The sequence below is a fragment of the Temnothorax nylanderi genome, unplaced genomic scaffold (assembly GCF_030848795.1).
Source record: "Temnothorax nylanderi isolate EJ_2023f unplaced genomic scaffold, tnyl_v1.0 TNYL_tig0075_pilon, whole genome shotgun sequence".
Classification (NCBI taxonomy): Eukaryota; Metazoa; Arthropoda; class Insecta; order Hymenoptera; family Formicidae; genus Temnothorax; species Temnothorax nylanderi.
The window spans coordinates 216,241-239,476 of record NW_027249137.1 but is presented as its reverse complement, the minus strand read 5'-3'; the positions used below and the strand labels follow the sequence as shown (position 1 = coordinate 239,476).

At 43.5% G+C, this 23,236-nt stretch overlaps 1 protein-coding gene across 2 annotated transcripts in view; it reads right to left on the bottom strand.

Moving 5' to 3' along the window:
* Svp (steroid receptor seven-up, isoforms B/C) overlaps positions 1-23,236 on the bottom strand; it is a 121,034-nt gene that overhangs the window by 8,314 nt on the left and 89,484 nt on the right. The gene's annotated exons all lie outside the window — the stretch shown is intronic.

Sequence of the window (23,236 nt, the reverse complement as noted above, 5' to 3'; positions counted from 1 at the left end):
GGACGGGCCTCTCTCGTCGTTCCTCATTACGCGCGATCCTCGCACGCGGCGCGTGCATAAACGCATCGCAGACGTCAGATTCCTTTGTGATGGAGTCCACGTGCGCATAATGGGCCATTATAAGTACGCAGGAAAATAACGCGATTCACGTTTGCGTTTCCGAACGAGACCGTTCTTTATGCGGTGACGACGTAGAAACCGCGCGCGGGCACGAACGAAATTGTCCGCGGCCGAAACCGCAAAGTTTGCCAATTATTTATTGGAGCAGGTAACCACAGCGAACGATCGGACACTTACTTATTTCTGCGTTATATATCATGGTATAATAGAATGGTATAATAGTAACGGATGTTCAATAAGGAAACAACGCTACATTCATTTTAATCTAGTATATAATTACAAACCGCGCGATTACTATTTATCGAGAAAAAATTAATTGTTAATGAATTATAAATAAGCTGTTACTAACCTATTGATTGATATTATTAACAAGCTGAATTAAAACGTGGTTGTTTAACTCAAAAAGATTGTAGTAATGTTTATCGAATCACATTTTCCTTCGTTCTTCCTGTATCTACAATTAAAAATGGAAATTATTGTTAAATTTATTTAATAAATTGGTATAACTCGTATTTATTATTAATTATTTAAAGATAATATTTGAATAGTTTGATCGACAAAGAACGATTTGCTCAATAAATATGCTTCTCTCATATTAATATGTGCTATATCTAACAATAAACTCATTCGTCACTTTGCCGATAAGACTTGCAACACAATTGTTTGCATATCATTGCCAACGCTCGAGGGAACACGTTGTCTTACGAGATCTTAACAGATCACTTGCAGCCTCTGCTTCTCAAGGAGCAACACACCGCGTCGCAGATCAATCCTACGGATTGTATAAATATGCGTGAAAATTAATTTTGCTATTATTATACTCGTTATTATTACCCGTTGTCGAGCGACAGGTTACTTTCCGTTTATGTTGCATCCACGTTGCGTCGAGGACACTCGCATCGACGATCGACGTTTAATTCCTAGCGCATGAACACTTTATCGAGGCATGGGGGATCGTTAAATGCAGCTTCGGACGACCGGTGTGCCGCATAATTATAATCTTCTTTATAATACGAGAGGGCTGCTCCATATAAAGACTTGCAAAACAATCATCATGCAACATCTTTTTTTTTTGCAAACGTTTGGGTAAAGAAACGGAATGATAATCCGACTGCATTACCGCCGGACAATTATCATAATGTAGGTCTGAATTGCATTGTCATGCATCAGCTCCAATTAACTTTGATGGTCTTATGCGCGACTCAATGTTTACTCCACACATCGTTACTTCAGATAATTAAGTTTTTTATTGTCCTGCGAAACAAAAATTAATTGTTGCGCAAATTGAAATTGAAAAAGTAACAAAAGAATTGTGAAGCGTATCAGAAAGAATTAAATGAGCCTTCATTATCCAGATAATATATCTCTAGTTAGATTTTTTTTATTATACCTTTTAAATAGCATTTATTAAACAGCTACATTATTGTAAATTTTTCTACTATATTTCTACTTTGTTAATAATTGTCGCGGGACGCGGCTGGAAATATCAATTTGTGGATTGGAAAATCTGAAAATTATACGTGACAATTGTTTAATAATTTCTAGTCCTCAACATCTTTCTATTTAAAAGCTAAATGTTAAAACAATCAGAAAGAAGTTCTCCCCTCTATTTCTCTATGTCGCAATGGTGCTGATCGACGAAATCCGAGCGCGATCCGCCGCGTACCCGTATCAGCCTCGATCGACGAGGTCTCAATTAAAGAGACCGCGAGGAATCCGCCAACGCGCGGCCAATAAACAAACTGTCGGATTGGCTCTGTACGATGTCGTCAGCGCCAATTCACCGCATCAGTTCGAATAATACCGTTGAGTGGCGTCTCTGGTTTCCTCCTCGCGTCGTCTCTCGTCACATTTTCTTCTTCTCTCTCTCGTCGCACGCGTTAACCGCTAAATGCTGTGGCGCCTCGTTGACCGAGCACCAACATAAATTGACCAATCTTCAGTAGCGGGGTCCCTGAGTCCCATTGCCGTCTTCCACGCTGCCGCGCTGGGGCACACCTCCTCGGGACCCCCCCGCACGCTGGATTCGATTGACTGACATTCGACTAGCTAGTTATCAATATTGCACGAGTTGCGTAGCGATATTGAATAAATTATTGATGGCCTCGCGATGTTTTAGCATTGGTAAGCTGATTGGCGGTAGGGTGATCTCAAAGGAAGATCTCGTTCCCAAAGCAAAATATCTAGATTTCTTTAAAAAAAAACTCAGATGATATTGAAGAAATTTGATTTTTTTTATATCTGAAAAAGTATATATTTTGCCATAATTTTATAACATCTTCCTTTATGAGTTTCCACGACAATGAGTGTGGGAGTTTTATGTCTTAGATATCTTTAGATGGTGGATTATGGTGCATTGTGCTGTAAGTGTGACGATGCTATTCTCTAGACATATCTGATCTACAATAATCGCGAAAAATTTGCAAGATTATCAAGTGGGCGTACGAGATTAGGCCACACTCTAGGAGTCGATGCCACCTTGATAGCCAAGTGTCAGAAACTTACAATAAACATTTTGTAAAATTGAGATAGATAAAATCGCGTCAGTTCGACAAGCTTTTCTTTGCGTAACGCGTTCTTTTTTTTTTCAAGTATATTCTTCAGTCATTTTCTGTCACGCGATCCTTGTTGTCGCTTCCTCGAAGCTAATGTCAGCCGCTCGAGTTCCAACTGTTTTCCAGTGCGTACCAGCTAGATCCAGCATCACTCTTTGCTTTATTAGTCTCAATTTCGTCGGGAGATACTCGATGTCGTCAACCGCCTTATGATTCTAGTACTATAATTACGATGCGTGTTACGTAATTTTCACGAATCGCTTCATAATTTTTCACAAACCAAAAACTTACAATTTGAATTGATATATCTATTAAATTGATAATGATTTAAAAGAAAAGCATTTCATCTGTCTTGTACATGTGAAATTATTCGAGATACATCATACATTATGTCACAATTTCATTTTCTTTCAGTCCAAAGAAACTGACACACAAATAAATAAATTAAAATTGAAATTAAATTGAATAAAATTTTCTACACTCAACATGAAATTTTAAAATAGAATTCGATCTATCGCCCGTGGAAATAGAATGACATAGGAGATCCACAATCCTGAACTCAATCTTCGAATTTTCGTAATTTACATATCCCATATAAATTCTCCAACATTTTAATGTCTTTTTAAGAATTAATGCAACACTTCAAAAGTATTACTTTTGATTATCTGATATTATTACTCACATTATATCTATTGTCTCTAAAATCTGATATAACTAGAGAAAAGCTTGCTTAAAGAGGCGCGCTTGCATCTAATCTAAAATCTACTGTACCACCACCAATACTATAAGTACACTTCCCAAGTAGTTTCGTTCGTAAGAACGAGCGATATTGCCTCGATATTACAGCCGAAACGGAAGCGATCGCAGATCGGCGCGTCCATACTCGGTAGGATAATCCCGAGGATGCGCATATATACCTCGTTGTAATCCGACCCAGCGCGGGACCCAGGTTATCGAAGGAATAAGGGGAGGAAGGGTACGTAAGACCGCGCGAAGAATCGCTCGTTCAGCAAAAGCCCTCGCGTCGTCGGCAAGACGCGACGCCGTTTCTTGCCGGGGATATATACATATCGATATGCGCTTGCGGGGGTATAGCGGAGAATCTCCTTCTCCAGGGCATATCGACCCTCTGTCTCTTCCTCTCCCGTGCGAAAGTCGCGTCCGTAGAATCACGGAGATTTTCTCTTCTTCTCTTTTTCTTCCTTCTCGCCTCTTTCTCTCGCTCTCTATATGCGCGTACAAATAAGGCGTCCGGAGACAAATGACGCGGGAGAGGGATCAACGCAGCCCGACACAAAGCATCCCCTGAGCACCCTTCCCGGAGTCGGAGGTGACGTCACTGACAATGGAAGGTCGAGCTGTGATTAAAGATCGAGGGACTCCGTAAAAACTCTTTCAAAAGTACCGGTGGCGGGGGACGTGCGAGGGAGGTGACGCCGGGAGGTGAGGCCCGCGAGGAAGGAGGACGACGAGTCGCGAAGGGGGAACCGGGGGGGTCCTACCGGCGTGAAATATTGCCTCCGCGGCACCCGACAGCTATATGACATTTCCGAAGGGCATGGAAGAATCCCCGCGAAGCCGCTCGGCATCTCTCGCTCGCTCCGCTCGCGATCGCGTTTTGCCTCTTTGTACAGTGTCCAGTTCTTCCCAAGATTATTTTGTAAAGGAATCCGCGATATCGTCACCGCCGCCGTTTTGCACATGTACGAACGTAATAAATGAAATAAATAACTGGACTAATTAATTTTCTATTGAAATAGTCAATATTTTTCTTAATATTTAAAAAAAAACTGTATTTAGGGATACATAAAAGAGATGGAGTATACTTCTAAATTTGACTTTTTGTTATTAGCATTGAAAAATTTCTGAACCTAGATATATGTAGGATTCCATGAAATTCCAAATTTTTTTACTTGATGAGGCGATCTCATTGACAGTTGATACAGTGAATGTTGAACACCTTTGGCCGACTACTTTTTTTTTTCTTTTCCGCGCAGTGTCGCACGTTTCTTTCACTTTTCTCTGTCACAATCTCTGTTCCTTCACTAATCAAAGACTTTTTATTTTCAGCCCCAATGTCAGCAGAAAAAAGAGACGATTCTGGATTCGAAATGCAGCCTACGTCCGTTAGTAGAGGCAAACGTTTTTAAAGTATACGACGCGCGTAACTTTGTGAAGACATCAAGGATAACGTCAATCTTCCATGCTGACGTGCAGTAAACTACATAATTATGCGTTCTACAACAAGTAGATCAAAATGCATTTCCTTTAACAAATACTATAATTACAAACCTAGAGCCCTCATCTCATTCTCGCAGAGAATTATAAACGTCAAATTTCAAGCGACGAATAAGTGAGAAATATCGTGCGTGAGATAAAAACAGATCCCTTAAAGTCCACAAACGTTAGAATAAAAAGATTATAATATACGAAAGGGAACGCACATGTGTAATTATAAAACCGGATATCGTTAACAAACATCAAGTTCCCTTCACAGACAGTGTTTCACAATATTTCTTCTTATTCGTACAACAGTTTTCTTCACACATCACCGCTTAGCTTCGTGAGCGAGAGAGTGATCCTGATAGATAACGGAGGAATTTGCCGACGAGAGGTGTTGTGATAACGAACCGCGGGGGACGCGACGCCGAGAGAGAGAGAGAGGAAGTTCATTACGATCGTACGCGTGTACTCGATAACTTCTCCCCGCGATCGCGGCGGGGCGAGGAATACGGGCGTTGCGCGCACGTGACGTAACGTATAATTTACCGCGCTTAATTCCGCGCGTCTTGTAACAGGTGACTTACATTAATGGCTTCTATCTCGGCGGCCGTGGCGCAGAAGAAAAGCCGGTCGCTTTATCGCGCCGCGAGAGTCGCGGAATCGCGCCCGAGGATCTCCTCTCTTCTCCCGTGCGGGAGAGAGAGAGAGAGATTCTTAGCGAGTAGACCTAGCGATCTTCGCAAATTGCGAGCATAAATCCTTTACGCGCGTATCCAACGCGCGGATGATTAACAGTCGTCGCGAAATCAGCGCGAAGGCGAGTTCCGCTATGAGATATGAACGTTAAAAACGGCCGCAGATTAGAAATCGCTTGAGAAAAAGTCGTGGCACATGCCAGGTGGTTGATAAAAAGATAATAATCTAGACGATAGCTCAAATAAAATTTCATGAAGAGTCATGTACTTCAAAATTATTTTTTAGTCTGAAATAATTAAAAAGTAATATTCTTTTTTACATAAAAAAATATTACACGACATATACTATTCTAATATAATATATTATATATTTTTTTAAATTCTAGTGATATAATGTTACAAGTTGGAGTTTTAGATTCAATTTTTTTTTACTAAACATTTGTATTTAAATTTGAATAATGTGTATTTGGGCGAGATAAGCATTTTAGACAAGAATACTGAAAATTGATGGTACGGCTACTTTCCAAGCATATTGGAAAGTCTAAAACTTGCACATATACCACAAAACTTTTTATATGCATTAAGGACGACGTTCATTTCTCAAGTACCTGACAAGTATCGACAGCCGGAACTCTTCAGTCTCGCGTTACGGTCGAGGAGCGGCCCTCCGCATTTTCTCGGATGTGCCCATGACGGGATAAGACGTAACGAAGCGCCGGCGGTGCATCGGTGGGGGAGGGAAGACGAAGAGGCGATAATTATACGGTCGGCTAATCGAGCGAGGCTCCGCGGACGGGTGCTAACAGGCGCGTTAATAAGCGCACCTAAAAGGAGTGCAGCTCCGCTCGTAACGGCAAGCACGAGACCTCAATATGCTCGTTGATTCTCAGGATTTACAAGCTAGCTGATCGTGTTACAGTCGTATACAACGAACACGCGCCCCGGACGTACGGCCCGCAGTCGCATCCTGAATGATAAGAATCGCAACGGCGAGAAGATTTATCATTACGCGGCGCCGGACGATATTCTACAATCGATTCATTCGCATCAAGGACGTGTGTTCGCACGTTACAAAGACTGCTCGCGTTGAGGCGGCATTTCGCTTTAGCGTCCGGTCTTTAATGGGCTAATCGTCTCACAGGCGACCATCGCGACTCACTCAACGACGCATCGGACGCATCGGATGAAATCGCCGTCTGTAAAAGTGGCTTTGCGGCGGTGATAATTATGCTTTTGATGTATATCGCGGCGCCTCGCGCTTCCTCATGGAGGTTGCTTCATAAGATAATAGCCATAGACGGCGGACAGTTTTACGGGATATCGAGGGAGAGCATAAAGGGGCTAGACTTACCGGTGACGGCGGGGTGGCTGCCATTTCTCTCGTAACGGAATCGAAAGTGTCGTAATTACGCGACGCGAACGGCTAATTAAGTCTCGCTCCCCGCATAATCGTCAGTCCCGGCGATATGCTCGAGACGTCTCGTCGTAACATTCAACCCGCTTCCTTTCTACGATTGTCCACTAGCTTCGTAGGTTCATACCTACATAAGGATTGCGCCTGATGCAACCCTAGTGCACTTAATTGAATGTCGATATTGTATTAAGAAACAAGTTCTGCAAATACAAATTAAAAAATTCGGTGCAACATACAGTAATCTAACTCTTTGAATATAAGTTAAAAAAATTAATTAATAAACTTAATTCTGTTAAATTCAAAATTAATTTTTAAAATCTTGAAGAGATTGCTTTACCGTTTCTCTGGATTTTTTGTGTAAAAGGATTCTTCAAATTAAATGCACTAAGAACGCGAGGAAAGGTCATTTTCAATGTCGTATGCTGGAATTATGCATTGACATGAAAGCGCAGATTCTCAACAATATTGCTAACTGTATCGTGATTAATTATGCATGGTAATAAATACTATACATATTTAATCCTACAGTCACGTGTCATATAAATGTTTATTTCAGTGAACACAGAATACAATTCTTTCGAAAGAATGCGTAGTAATGGGCAATAGTAAGATATTATATGTATAGGTATACGATTTTCAAATTGTGTTCATTGAAATATATTCTTTCTGTTCTGCTAAAACGTAATTCTATAATTTTTTCAACAAAAAATCGCAACTATAATTTAATAGCCTCAAGCACAGTGTATTTAAAAGTCGTCGTACTTCTCAAGAAGGTACATAGCTTCCGATATTAAGCCGTGATTATTCCGGAGTGCGTGCAAAAAATTTGTATAAAAATATAACTGCACATTTTTCTTGAGAAGCTACTATAACCACAATCATATATCATGAATGTGAAACCCCAGATCGACGATGCTGATGAACGGAAGTGTCATAGCACACTCAGTTCCGCGCATTGCGTGCAGTACGCTGTATCGGATATCACAATATTGTGAGGAGGCGCCTTCTCGTGTATAATGGATACCGCGCACACACGGTGGGCCCGCGCGATAATTATCATAACAACACCGCATATTTAGAGACGCTTCTCTCTCTCTCTCTCTCTCTCTCTCTCTCTCTCTCTCTCTCTCTCTCTCTCTCTCTCTCTCTCTCTCTCTCTCTCTCGCTCTCCAGTCCCTATCGGGATCACGCATCGGGGCGACAGGCATTTAACCGAAATACACACCCCATAGGTGGCCCGTACATACGTACAAGCGTCCCGTTTAGGAGCCACATTGTCATGTTAATGGCTGACAATGCCAATCCTATTACGTCGTTCGGGTAGCGGGCGCCGCGGGCCTTTACGGGGCCCGCGCGCCGACCCGACAGAGCCTCCGAGTGTGGCTCAGGATCCCCCCTCGTTTCCCCCTGTCGAATCGCGCAGGCAGGTAGATCCCCCGGCAGGCAGGTGCTACGAAGGTCAACTTTTTTTTTCCCATCGACGCTCTTTCTCGCGAAACGCGCCAGGATACGCGCGTCGTCCTGTCTACAGGGACTCCGCCCTTCGGCCCTTCCCGGGACGCGAGATCCGCGGACCGGTTTCGAGAGCACCCGGGGCTAAATGTCAACAACGGCATAACGGCCTGGTTAGAGGATTATCACCGTCGGACGAGAACGAGGCCGAAGAGGAGGGTAGCGCCAGACTACAAAAGGTCGTGAACTTTCTACGTGTCATAATCCGTCTGAGAGGATTCGCGGTCGCCGATCTCGCTCTTTCGCGCCCTTCGGTGCCCTCCGCCGCGCCTCGTTTTCGTTCTTTCGATGCCTCGTGTTACTTATTCCCGCGGACAAACCCTTGTCACGTCGCTGTTCCAAAACGAGGGTATTTGATTCTTTCGCGGGGAGAACACGACGTGAGAGGGCCTAATTGTAATGATAATATCGCTATAATTTTAATAATTTCCAGTAATCCAATATTAGCTACTGTTGTTTAAATGCCTTGAAAATTGTTTATTTCTTACGTTTCCGAGGTTCTCGGATTATTTCTCTTATTTTCAAAAGGGGGAAATAGCTGTTTAAAATAAAATGCAAAATTTCTAATTTAGTGATATTTCAGAAATACGGTTGTGCCGTATAACTGAACAAGAAAAGAAAATGTGCGTATAAATTTAGATTGTTCCAGATAAGAAACTCACCGAATACAAAAGCACTTTCTGAATTGAAGACACTATCCCATTCCGTCCTATTTTACGCGGAGAACCGCTGCCTGGTTAAATCCTTTAACACGAGGGTCGCCGGCAAACATCGAGACGGGGATTAAACGGAAAGTCGCTTTTCTCGCGTATTTTGTGTAAGGTCGACGGCAACAGTGACAACGATTAGCGCGACGTCGATTTCAATGCCGGACCGCATTACGTAATACCCGACCCGAGATGACAAGAGAGGACAATGGCACTGTACATTTATTTGCACGCGACTATCCAATTCTAATTCGTGCTAGGACAATGCGCACAATATAAAATAATTGCGTTTAAAATAAGATATGTAACATGAATTTAAGTCGATTGCTAATCAATATTGACTTTTATGTTACATATCAATAAAATGATAAATGAGTTGAAAAACATATAATTTTTAGTGTAAAAATGCAATTGAGTAATATTCTCAAACAAAAATTATGAGTTTGTAAAATGTAAAATTTTTATATAGCACAAATAACAAAGTGTATAGTATGTATAATCATACCTCGTATAAGTGAATGATTATACAACTAATGTGCGATTGTTGCTCAATGCTTGTTCTATCTCGTTAATAAAGTTTAAAAATAAATGGGATTTTATTTCAATCAAGTTACCCGCCGTATCTCGCTGAACGTTCGATTGTGGGTTGCATCGTCGCAATTTTACGATCGTGCTTCAAGACTATTCAAAGGATCTCTAGTAAAATAACGGTCCGATATAACGATCGTGTTGCTGAAATATGTTATTAGCTTATCCGGCAGTGAAACTATGAGCATCAAGCTAAACTGGATGCACCAGCTTACAGGGCCGAATTAACTTTTCTTATATCGAAGCTAAATGAATAAATTCATACCGTTCCGAGGGTTCCGGTAGATTTGTGAGAAGAAAATTGCTTTATACCATTGCTTTGTATCATTCTAAATTAGCAATTAAAACCTTCGTGATTTCGGTGAGGTCAATTTTTAAAGCCACAAATACAAAAAGATCGCCAATTATCGCATTTCCATTAACCGAATACGTACGAATAAATAAAGGGATTATCTTGGGATGCGTAGAGGTAACAGCGTCGAAATTTAAATTTTCCAAAATCACGTCGCTCTCGATTCGGGACGCACGACTCCGTGGATGCCTAGAACCGGCCCTGCTGTGGCAGCGGAAAGGCGAGGGTGATGAACGCCGGGCGGAGAGTGCGGCAGAATACCGCGTCTCGTACGGCGGGGTGCACACGAGGAATCTATTGATAAATTCAGTGGGCACCGTAAACAATGCGGCAACAATGTCAATTATGCGCCCGGCGCCGATCGCCGGCCGTTGCAATTAATCGGGCGGCGCGCGCGAGCGCGACTTTACGCGGTAATTAATTGCGCCGCGTGGCGTGCGTGCGTGTCGGCGCGTTTGTCCGCGTTGGCCCGCAAACGTTGCGCTTTCGGCCCTCGCCTGACGGCGGCGGTGGTGGTAGCGGTGGTGGTGGTGGTGGTGGTGGTGGTGGTGATGGTGGAGTGGACCAACCGACCGACCGATGCGATGTAACGGTGCCGACGAGGCCCTCGATCCCCGCCTCGACCTCGCCCGACCTCGGTAACTTCGCATCAATTACCTTCCAACAGAGTTTTACTCAGCTTCCACTTCGCGATGCTTCAAGCGCGACCTCACCTTTGCCCCCACCCCCCTTCCCTGTCTCCCTCTCTCTCTTTCTCACTCGCTCGCTCGCTCCCGTAATGCGATCGTTTATTTTCAGCTAGGTCATTTTAATTAAAGCGACTCGTTCGACACATAACACGGTAGTTTCGGTTTTGCGACGCATCTCACCATTATTATAGCTGTGAGTGCCATTTTCTGTAGTCTCAATACAAAATTGATCGATTCTTGGGATTATTTTCTTGTAATATTTTCTTGTGCAAGCAGATACCAAAATCTCTTCAATCTATAATTACCTATAAATAGTATAAATCAACACGAGTATTTATTAATCGCATAAATCGCATCTTTTTTCAGCAATATTCATATTTCATATAATACAAAATTTCAATAATATTAATATATCTAACATTAATCGCGGTAAAAGATACAGTTTCTATATTTATAGTATCCGCAGTGGAATCCACTAAACGTTGGCTTGAATCTCTGCTTTAGAGCGGCACTTAAAGATAACGCGCAACATCTCGCCCTTTAACTTTTCTTACGAAAATAATCCACCAAAATATAGAAAAATTGCAAAGTGTGTAGATATATATAAATATATTGAACTCACCGGAATTGCATTGGTTTCAATTTCTACGTTGAAATTTATGGCGAAGCCGGCGCGGCGTTATGCATTATCCATGCGCACGTACATCGACACGCTCGACGGGCTCATCGCGCCTCGATCGCGATCGCGGATATCGATAGCCGGCTTGACGTTGGCGAAGTCGACGAGAGATACCTCTCTACCGTCGGAGAGCCGCGTGCCGGACGATCGCGTGGGCGCGTAATGTATTCTTGGGATAGACAATGTGGCGGGCACGTGGGCTATAGAAGCCAACTCGACCGGACTCGGTTGCGCCCCCCGGCCTGCTGGCCCTCCCCCCCTGCCGCCATCTCCGCCCCCCCCCCTTCCCGTACCCTCCCGGGCCCTATAATGAAGCGTTGACGCGAGCATAAAACGAGCGCGCCGGCCGAGACAATGGAGTGATTGAGCGCGGGCAACGCCAAAGGGTTGCCCGCCGTCAACCCCGGGGTGAAAATGTCAGTAACCAAATGTCAGGCCTTGCCTCGGGCCTTTGAGAGCGTTCCCTATCGTCCCGTTTCAATGCGTGCCTCGCGCGTTTCCCGCCCGCAACCTCGTCCACGCGAAAGTCCTAATTCTTTCGAAAGCGTGAAAAACCTCCTTGGTATCTTTAGAGACAAAACTGTGGAATGAGATAAGATTCGATAATGCAATACAATTCATGATTTGACTCTCCTAACTCTTGTTCTTAGCTATAAGAGAGTTTAATTGAAAAAGGAAATGACAATTGACTTGTTGGTACAACTGCATGATTTACAAATCGTTCATCGCTTGACAGCCTTCCTCGACGCAAGTTAGCGTCAAGACTTTCTTATATCCAAAATTGCAGTTTTAAGACATGAGATTAAGTATTATGATTTTATGATTACATTTTTCATTAGTACAAACTCCAAAGAGTACTATAAACTAAATTCAACTCAATTTCTCCTGTCAAATATACTGTAAGTGAACATTCTAGCTACAATTTCGCGAGCAGTATGGTGAACGCGAAGTCGAGAATATCGAGTCGCGAGAGAGAGAGAGAGAGAGAGAGAGAGAGAGAGAGAGAGAGAGAGAGAGAGAGAGAGAGAGAGAGAGAGAGAGAGAGAGAGAGAGAGAGAGAGAGAGAGAGAGAGAGAGAGAGAGAGAGAGAGAGAGAACTACACGCCAGCTTTAAAACCACTCTCATCTCTTCCGGCGAGCTCGGCGTCTACGAGGTGATCACTTTTCGGGGGTAGAATGACGCGCATAGGGTCGGCGGTGGCGAGACGCGGTAAAAGCGGAATCTCCTTCCGGCATATTTTATATCCGCAGACATCCTCCTTCCGAGAGCGGCAACGGCAGAGATTGCTTTCTCGCCGGTGGAGTAATGCGATTTTCGGCCCGCGAGATTGACGCTACCGAGAGGCGAGGGTGCCCAGGCTGCTCTGTCTCCTTTGTTCCGAGGGAACGGGTTAAGTGGACGCGCTTCGGTTTATCATTTTGTTGCCATTTCGTCATTTATAATACACGCGTTTCTCTTTGAGTCGCGAGCGACATTAAAACGAGATTCGAGATTTTCAACAAAATTTTAAACCGACGAGGACAAAGTTGAATAATGCGATTCGTAATCTGTGAGCATGAATCTTTTATTGATATAATTCAGCATATCCTTATATCATTTTCAGTATAGAAAATATTTCAGAATATGCTCCTAAAATATTTACAGCTGTTAACATCGATGGAAAATTCTTGGGAGCACATTGCTGTTGGGTGAACCAGAAAGCTATAAAAGGAATTAATAGTATAATATATATATGTTCGCGCACATAATCGATTTTCTATTTATCTATCATAATTGTTACTCGCGAAGAACCCTAACACCTATCCCACTTCGCCTCTATGCCACTTCACTGGACATGTTATTAGCGCGTGTATTTTAAATAACAGGGTATTTTTGTGATCGTAACCGAGAGATTTCTTAATTTGACAAATAACACGTCTCAGACTTTCCGCCTTCAATTATCCGCGGTACGTATCCCATAAGCGCTGTTGCGCGCGTATCGTTCGCAGACGTTCGCGGAATCGCGACATGGTAGGCAGGATGAGAGATCGCGGCAGCGAGGGAATATAAATAAAAGAGCTACGGAGTCGTTCTCGAGACGGAGAGATTCGCGAGAGAGCTGCTCGCGGATTCCTGCGGCGAGCGTTAATGGAGCTGTCGCTCGCGTTCGCGCTTGCGATAGGCGATGCACACTCTCTCTCTCTGTCTTTTTCTCTCTTCCGTGGCTGGCCGAGGCTGCGGCGAGTTTCCAACCAGATCAACGTCAGCCCAGAGGAGCGCAGAAACCCCGGGAAACACATTGTAGCCGGCTGCGAGAGCGAGCCGAACAGTCACGCCGGACATTCGGGCCGGTGGAGAGAGAGCCGGGCGTTACTTCGATTCCAATTAAAACGTCGGTCGCTCTTTGTTAACCCGACACCACCGAGGATAGCCGGCCCGTCCCGCTATCCTGTTTTCGTAATAAATTTAGCCTTGAATATTTAAGCGCGCCGTTGGATTTTACATACTTAATTTTCGGGCGTATGCGCGTGTTCTCGCGCGCGAGAGGCGCGACGAGAGGGGGTGACTGTTGACTTAGCCGCCGTGTGATCCTCTTAGGGCGGATCGGGGCATATTTTAAAGAATCTTCACCGGTTGACAGAGTGTCGGATTCTATCCGCTCCACGGGGCGCTTCATTGCAAATTGGTTACGCGGATAATACGCGGATATATAGTACTTATTCATTTACAATATAAAATAATTGCAGTAATTAGATGTACAGTGAAAGTAAGTAGAGTTTGAAATCTATCGATTATGGCTTTCCGTTGTTAAAAGTCGTTATTTCCCGCTGATTAATATAGAGATAATCAATCTAAACGATATGCATTCACATAATTGCACATTTCCATCTTGCTTCCCGGCAATTTGTTTTTTCCGCTGCAGACGTAAATAGAGGCATGAATATATGTATATAATTTGCAGCTTTAATTCTACTCTCCACGACGCGACGTCTCAATAGCGATAAAACTGATGTAAACGCTCTCCAGTTGGCCTAACGTCGATCGGTTTTCGATCGAGCGGGGCCATATCGCGTAATTCTCACCGCAATGCGAGAGATTTTCCTACCACAGGCGTCCCGCCACGGGCGATTTCATCATTAAAATTGCTATAATTATCTCGACGCATATATTCGCGCGATCGCGCGATTCGCGCGCGCGTCGATCGAGTCAAACGGCGCCGATCCGCCGTTCGAAGGGTTAATCGATCGGTGCCTGGATGCACGTGCCGGCGCGCATTAGCATCCGAGAGAGCACGCTCATTATACGTGGCCGGACGCGGCGTATAAAGCGGGTAAAGCTCTTTAATCGCTGAAACATCTGGATCGCCGGCGCGACACGCCGGTGTCTCCGCTGCGCAAGGTGCCTTTTTGCCACGAGAAAATGATTACTTACGCACCGGGTAATGGGATCGTGCTTTTCCTGCGTGGCGACTCTTGCGAAACCGACATAACGATCTCTGCGTCTCTCTCTCTCTCTCTCTCTCCCTCTCTCTCTCCTCTCTCTCTCTCTCTCTCTCTCTCTCTCTCTCTCTCTCTCTCTCTCTCTCATTTTCCTTTTTTCTCTCTCTTTCGCCGCATGTAACCCTTTACCGTAGGCACGCGTGAGTTTACGCAAGCGAGCGCGCCGATTCATTCAATTCCATTTCGTCCCCACCGCACGTCGCGTGTTTCACGCTCCGCTAATGCGCGTCGAAAGATCGATCGCTCTATCGAGCACCGCTTATTTCTCCTCGCGTCGAGAACACCTCGATTAACCTCTCGGAAAGAAATAAAAAAAGAGTTAGCTTGTGAAAAACTTAATTTTATTAGATCTAAACTGGAGAAAGAGAAATTAATTGAAGCGAACACATAGATTCTAAAAGAAATAATTTTTTTTATTAACGTCATAATATTCTGATGTGTACGTTAACTGTATGAACTTGTTCTTTTATTGAATTATAGAAACGCGCTTTGGAAAGCAGACACGTTGGCCAAAGCTTAGACGTAATAAATAAAAATTTAAAGCCAAGCTAAAGTTATTCTTTATTCTTATACTTCGAAATATACAATATAATTCGCCCTCATATCGTCGCTGTAATAATGAAAGATACAAGTTACGAAAATCAATTTGTAATTCGTAACGTATAAAAGCCATATCATACTTTTGTGCCCATTAAACAAGAATGAAATGCTTTCGTAACGCTTTCATCCGTGGCTTCACTCGATAACTTATTCAATTCGCTATTTTGTTTGCGAAGCTATTATTAGTTTACACGCGGAGAGTTCTTTCGAGCGGGCAACCCCGGAGCCTTTCCCGATAGCGAGAACGATGCTGAGATAGCTGATATATACAGCCACACTGTTTTACAATATGCCGCGCTATATTATATCGCGAGCGTGTATATTTCTATGCGCGCGCGCGGACTTGTGCCGTAAACGCAATATCCTGCTGGTGCGTTTATGCGAAACGTGACGGCCGGTCGCGAGTAATGGCTGGAAAACCAGTTCTTAGCGCGCGAAGCGCGCGTTGCCGCCCCGAAGTGTCCGAATGGTAAATCGTAATTTACCGCCTTCCAAGATCGGCGATCGTAACACGATCGGGAATACACGAGAGAAACAGAGAGAGAGAGAAAGAGAGAACGAGAAATGCGATATTACGATGCCAGAGGTGGGCCCACAATAATCAGTTTGATCATTAGCGAGACTTTATTAAAAGGCGCGAATCGATCTTAGATCTTTCAGCTACACTTACAGTGCCATGACTAATATGTCCGACCTCGTTAGAACCGTCGTTGATAATGTCGCACGCACGATGCGTGAAGCGTGCCGATGATATCAGAGCGAGTAGGTATCGCTAATAGCGCGGGGCTGAAAGAGTTCGGTTTAAAGAGAAGATACACTGACGTAACCGAAGCAGCATTTAAATGTGTAAGAATATATCGCAGTGTTCTCCGGGCGAATGTAACATTTACGTCATCCAAAATTTTTTTTCATAAAACAAATTCCAGGAGAAATTATCTTTTTTATGGCACCATATTGATTAGCGTTATGTACACTCAGAAAAAAAAAATTTAGATCCAAAAAAATATTTATTAAGTGGCTCCTAACAGCTTATTTACTTAATATAATACATATATTTATTTAGAATTAGACATTTGTATTTAAATTAAGTAAAAATATTTAATTCTAAATAAATATGTGTATTACATTAAGTAAATAAGCTGTTAGGAGCCCTAATGAATATTCTTTTAGAACTAAATATTTTTTCTCAGTGTATAAATTACTTCCTTTAATATTATTATTATCGATGCTACTAACGAACGGTGTAAATTGGAATAACGTCTCTTCTAATGAATAACAGCCTCGGTCTAGCGCGTTCCGATCTCGTTGTCGTGGGGCAGGTCAGTATAATTACTGAACGCCTTCTGCCGGAAGTTCGGAGGCGGTGCACGGCGGTTGCCTCTTGCACACGGCGGAGAGAGAGGCAGTCGGTTGTCACGCATCGCTCGCGAGCGTGGCATGCGAGATGCATCGCGCGCGCGCACGCGTTAATGCGCACGATTTCAAGGATATGCACGTGCTCCACCGCTGCCCTTTCACACGGCGGCTGATAGCGCGATTACTCATCATCGATTTCGCTCGCCGTCTCGTTCCGCGATCTAATTTCGCGTTAAATCACGCACGCGATAAAGCGGCGCGAAAGATATCAATGGCAAATATTATATATGATATTGAACAAAAGCGCAAGTCGTCTAACGCGTAGATTCAATCTCTATCTCTCTTTTTAATGAATATTTCTGTCGATAGGAGAAAATAATTAACATACCAGTGGGATACAATTCTCCAATACATGAACGTAAAGTATAGATTTCAATAATCCGCTTTAAACATGCGATGAGAAATTGATAACATAGGATGCATATTCTTTCAACTATTTCGTTTTATCGTAATTTGTTTCATTCTTGCCTGAATCGCGATTCTAAATTTGACAGTCATAATAATAGCTTTAGATTTAGACTATATGTCATGGACCACCCTCGGTCACCCTCGGCATATCTATGCATTATGAAATAAGCGAGCGCATGTAGCTAACGCGCATTATCCGCGAAAGGTCAGTAGAAAGTGGTCGCGTTAACGTCAAACTTTGCGAGCGACAGCTGTCGCGACGATTATCGGGGACGAGCGAGTTTTCGCGATAACGAATCGTCGCGTCGCTACGATTCGTCTTCAAATCGAAATCTCGGCAGCAACAAAGAAAACAGACTGAAGAGTTGAGACAACGGATGTCTATCGATTGCGGAATAATTTAAAATTAGTTGTACAAATTTTTGTGACATACGATGAATAAAAAAATACTTTACATACACATACGTGTATACGTGATACAGTATCAATGACATAAATAATATCAATAAGCATGAAAATACAAAATTTAAAATATTGCAGTGTCTTTTCAAATTTATCACTATCATCCAAAGATAGACATATAATGTAATTATTACACAAAGAAAACTCTTCAGATATTAATCAAACTTATTTCAAGAAAAGATCTAAACAAAATGAACGCGACAGAAAGAAGGAATACATGAAACACAAAATTAGAAGGAGAAAATTACGCACCATCAGCATGTCTGATATTTTTTATGTGAGATATCGAAATATCGAAATCTCACAAGAAAAGTATCGATGTTTCTTTTTGTCGAAGCGTAAGTGACCATCATCCGGATTTAGCGACGTAACCGAGAGATCGCCCTCTCTGTCGATGCTCTCATGCGAATGCCAAGATAGAAACGTGAATCCCCGCGCGATATGCGCTTCCGGGCACGATAGCGCGTCGGAGAAGCGATAGCGCGGGCGCGCGCTTACAAAGGCTCAAGTTACGAGTTTGTGATATTATGGCTTATATTATACGGCGATTAAGGGGCAGAACGAGACGTGCAAAACGTTTTTCACCGAAGCCTCCGGTCGCGTCGCTTCAAAAGAAGAACGAGGCATCCCCGCTTCCGGTTTTGCTTAATGAAGTTTCGTTCGTCCATAGGTCGCTCAAGCGCGTTAAGTCTTACGAGAGAGGGCAGGAAGCTTTCCCAAGGAAATTTTTAACTTTTGATATCACAATTTGGTATCGCAAGAAATAAATGAGGAAAAGAAACACCACTTTAACGACTATAAAGGTGGTTAGTAAAATAAAAGTTTAATAAAACAGGAAAAAAAACTATTAGAGAAGTAAAAATATTGCTTTTCTTGATAATGGTATGGCAAATGTGTGTGTGATGATCAGTCACAAATGACAATTATACAAAATCTCTAAAATTGCCTGTTGTAGCTATGAAGGAAATAGCATATAAATAATGATTTTTGCAAAATCAATAAGATAAGAGACACTATCAAATACATATTTTAATAATTCGAGATGACTCCAGAAATTTAAATAACACGCATACTTTTGCTAATGCACTTGTACAAACCGCAGAGCCAAGACTTAAGGATTCTGTTTATCTCTTCGATGAATCCCGGGGTTCGTACCGCCGATTATCCGCAGCATAATACCAATTATCGTGCTTTGATATCTAAATATGTCGGAGATGGAGCAGGAGGAGGCGAGGCTAGAACAGCGGCGGACGTTCTAGCGGCGGATAAGGAGAGGAAGAGTCGGAATGGGGAAGGAAAGAGGAAAGATATAGGGAGAGAGAAAGACAGAGAGCGCGGTCTCTTCGCCTTCGCCCCGCAATAAATTCAACCAGGCGTTGCTTCGAGAGACGGGTTTCCTTCCAACCTCTACGGTGTCTCTCCATGTCGGTTCCGCCCATCCTTGATTTATAGGCGCGCGAGATAGAGCAGCAGCAGCAGCAGCAGCAGCAGCCAGCGCGCACCGACCACCATCGCCAAGGACGCCCGAAAACGCAGAAGACGACCCGTTAGATCCCGAACCGAGGGGGGAGGTAAAAAAAGATCGCGCGCGCGCGAGGAAGGCGCATTAACATCGCGCGCGCTCGGCGTCAGCTTGACATGGCAGACCCCGGGAGCGAGGTCGAGAGAGGAGAACGCGCGCGGTGCGCTCCTCTACGAAAAAGTAATGACGCCGCGCTCCCGCCGGCGGATAAATCACGAAAAAGTCAGCAACGAACCGACTCTAACGTCGCTTTGTATCCCCCAAATATCCCGTATCTCCGACCGAGACGATGCGCGTCGAGTATTTTATTGAAATTAGGACAATTAAATTAGGACGAGAGGAGATTATGAAAGCAAAATTAGGGAATTGCAAAAATCTCGCTTCAATCCTTCTCTTAGCCATTTATCTCTGATTTTTTCCAGAAGCTTTCGTCTTTTATACATGGAAAGGTTTTATAGGACTTTATAAGGTACCGAAGGAAAGAATGCAATCACACTCCGTTCCCTGAACGGAAAAATCTGGAGGAAGACAGCGCTATTCGTCCGGCTGATCTAATAGATCGCTCGCAATTACGCGAGCTAAATAAAATTGATTAGGAGAGCGGCTGGGAGCGTAACAATTGGGTTTGATGTTGCGAAGTGATTCGGCCCACCGCACGACGACCGTCGTAAACCGCACCGTCACCGCACACCACCACTGTCCCCCGTTCAGTTCGCGACGAATCGCAAGGACGCCGCGCGGCCCACCCTCATGCGAGACGCGCGTTCATTCTCTTGCACGCAGAGAGACCGCGATATAACCTAATAGAATTATTTTCCAAGTGCGAGGGGTCGCGCTCCCTCCCGGGGGGGGGGAAGCCAGCCCCCGGGGCTATGGGTGATCGGCGACGTTGGGGTCGCAAGCGAAAAACGGGAGCGACTCTACGAGGGGTGTCGCGGCGGCGGCGCGGCGTCCACCCAGTCGTTCTCCCCGCGTGCATATTTGCGGTTTCGCGGTGGCGATAACGCGGACAAAAGAAACGCTAGATCCGCAGGTGCCGTAAGAACCGGTTCCTCGATTCCCTCGTCTCGTTTCCGTTTATTCCTTTTCTTCCATATCGTTACGCTATTACGGTTTAAAACCGTCGTCATTGTTGTCGCCGCCGTCGCCACCTTGTCCTCTTACCGATTCTGTTCTTTTTTTCCTTGTGAATTCAAGTCGAGTATCTGCAATATCTTTCCCCGGGCAGAATGCTGTTTTAAAGATTGTCGAGATTTCGTCTCGACACACGCGAGAACACGAGTGGCTCATGATGGCTGTATACTTGGTAGCATTGTTGTAAAGAGAAAATTAAAAATATTTGATGAATGTAGGAACAATTCTCGATGCGTGTTCGTCTGAGTTTTATTTTTTCAGAGTAAATTTCGCGGAAATTTAAACAGGCAATTCTCCAGGTTTACGTATTAAAGAATTATATTTCGTGTATTAATGCTGAAACTATTTGGCTACTACGAACATAGAATTCAGGATGTTTAAATAGGAATTTTAGCTGAAAGTCTATTGCGAGTGATATTATTGAAGTAATTTGATGGAGAATTAAATTGATATTCGCAAATGTAGGTACTTCGCGCGCGCGCAGAGTTATATTAATAAACCAAATGGACACAGAATAAAGAGCCATTATTCCTATAATTATTCAGTGCAGTTCGCCAAATGCAGCCGCCTAATTTTGACTTTTCCATATTTAAAAAAATTTGCAAATTTTAGCAATGAACGTAAATATCGAGACGAGGATGAAAGACGTATGTATACTTTCGCGTTACAAGGAAAGAACCCTGAAATATAAGAACAGTGAAACGCGCCAGTAAAACCACAGTCGCGACCGCAGCTCATTGTACGCGTCCGAAGTAAAACTCGCCTTCTTCCCGACCGCGCGGCGCAGCCTATACTGATTAATTAAATCGCGTCGGCTTGATTAGCGCGACGCGACGCGCACCTGCCGTCTGAATATTGATTTAAGATCGCGTTCGCGCGCGCGCGCGCGCGCGCCTATGAGTAGATACTTTAAAATGCGCACGGTCATCCTAGCTAACTAGACGTCCGGCGTGCGTGCGTACGTGCGTGCGTGCCTGTGTGCGCGTTGTGTGTGGAAAACGCGCGGCATTTTTACGAGCGCCGCCGTTCCGCTCGTATGCAATTATGCCTTTACAGTGACTGTAACGACCTCGCGCGTATACGTCGTAATGAACGGTCACCGAGAAAAGACAGCCACCGACCAGTCCGTTCTCCGCCGAGAGAGAGATGGAGGAACAGAGGGAGAAACGTATTAATCGCAACTGTCCGTTTGAATTTTCCGGAATCCGTCATGTCAAAGGATGGAGTAAGAGAATGACAAGAAATGAATGGCGAGTTAAAACCGTTGTAATTTCAAGCGATTTTGATCGAGGGATTAATACAAAGAAGGCCTGCGAGTATCGCGTTCTTCAGATTTCGTTACGCTAAAGCCGACAGCACACCGTAGAAGTTACAAGGTTATTTATGAGAATATTAATCACAATTATCCGATCGAGTCTTTCGAGATTCGTAATGCCGAGAAAAAAATGGCAGATTATGTACCGGATTAGAATACCGGATTGTCATAATTTCGGTGAAATTGATTTAATATAAAATAGCTATAAATATTCTCTTTAAATTATATCGATAACTAATTGAAATTACTAATAATATATGTTGCTATTGTCATTTACGAGGTTGTTTATGATGCAAGAAGTGAATCTGTTTAAAAGTACCAAGTATATATTTTAACCCGTTGTGGTCACACCTCTTTTTTGAATATTTTTTAAAGGATTTTTTTTAACATAATGCCACTCAAAAAGTTAATTTTTTATAATGAGAATACACTCTACAATGTTTAAACTTAATTCTAGAATTTTTTGCAATTCACTTAAACTGTTAGTTTTTGAATAGCATGCAGCTGTTTGAAAATTGGTTGGGGTCCTATGGACCCCTGGTGACCACAACGGGTTAAACAAAGCGATATTATTTATAGGAACGGATGTTGCATTCTCCTGTAAGATTTTTGTTTTTGATATGCTACTCCCTTTTAAATCCTTAATTTTCAATATTTATCTTAAAAATATGTATCTTTACAATATATTTCTTAATGCAGCATTTATCTGTTCTGTAAACGATCGTGCAATTCGTGAAACACTGTTCATTCGTTGCTTTTTCATGACAATGTCGTGAACGTGTCGTGCCAGTATAAACAGAGCTTTGGTCTCAATTTTCATTGAAATATCGGTCAGACCGTATTGTTCTGTTGCGAAGCGGCGGAGACGCAGCTGACGATCTCTCGTTGGGATCTAGGAAACGGCGATATCGGCTCGCCCAGCTCCGAAACGAGCCCTTAGGCTACCGTAAACGACGGGCTCGAGGCACAAAGTCGTATCGCGTTATATCCGATTGTCACTTCCTGGACACCAGGAAGGAGGAAGAGCAGAAAAGGGGAGACCTCTCCGTTTTCCCCGGAGAGGCTCTTTTACGAGCCGCGACGATCAGATCGGATACGCCGTCGTTGTTGTCGTCATCCGATAGCCGATTAATCGATAAAGGATCTCAAGAAAACGTTTTATAATTTGCAACAATTATTGTATAATCTTCAAATTAAACCATGGTAAATAGTGAAGAATTTTGGTAAATGACGTACGCTGTAAGTTCCACGAGTGCTGCTGAAAATCCGCATAATTCTAAGCCATCATTGGATTATGTATACCTATGTGTGTGGCGCCAGGTCGGTAAATAATCTGCTTAAGAAAACGACGACATCCGCGAGCGC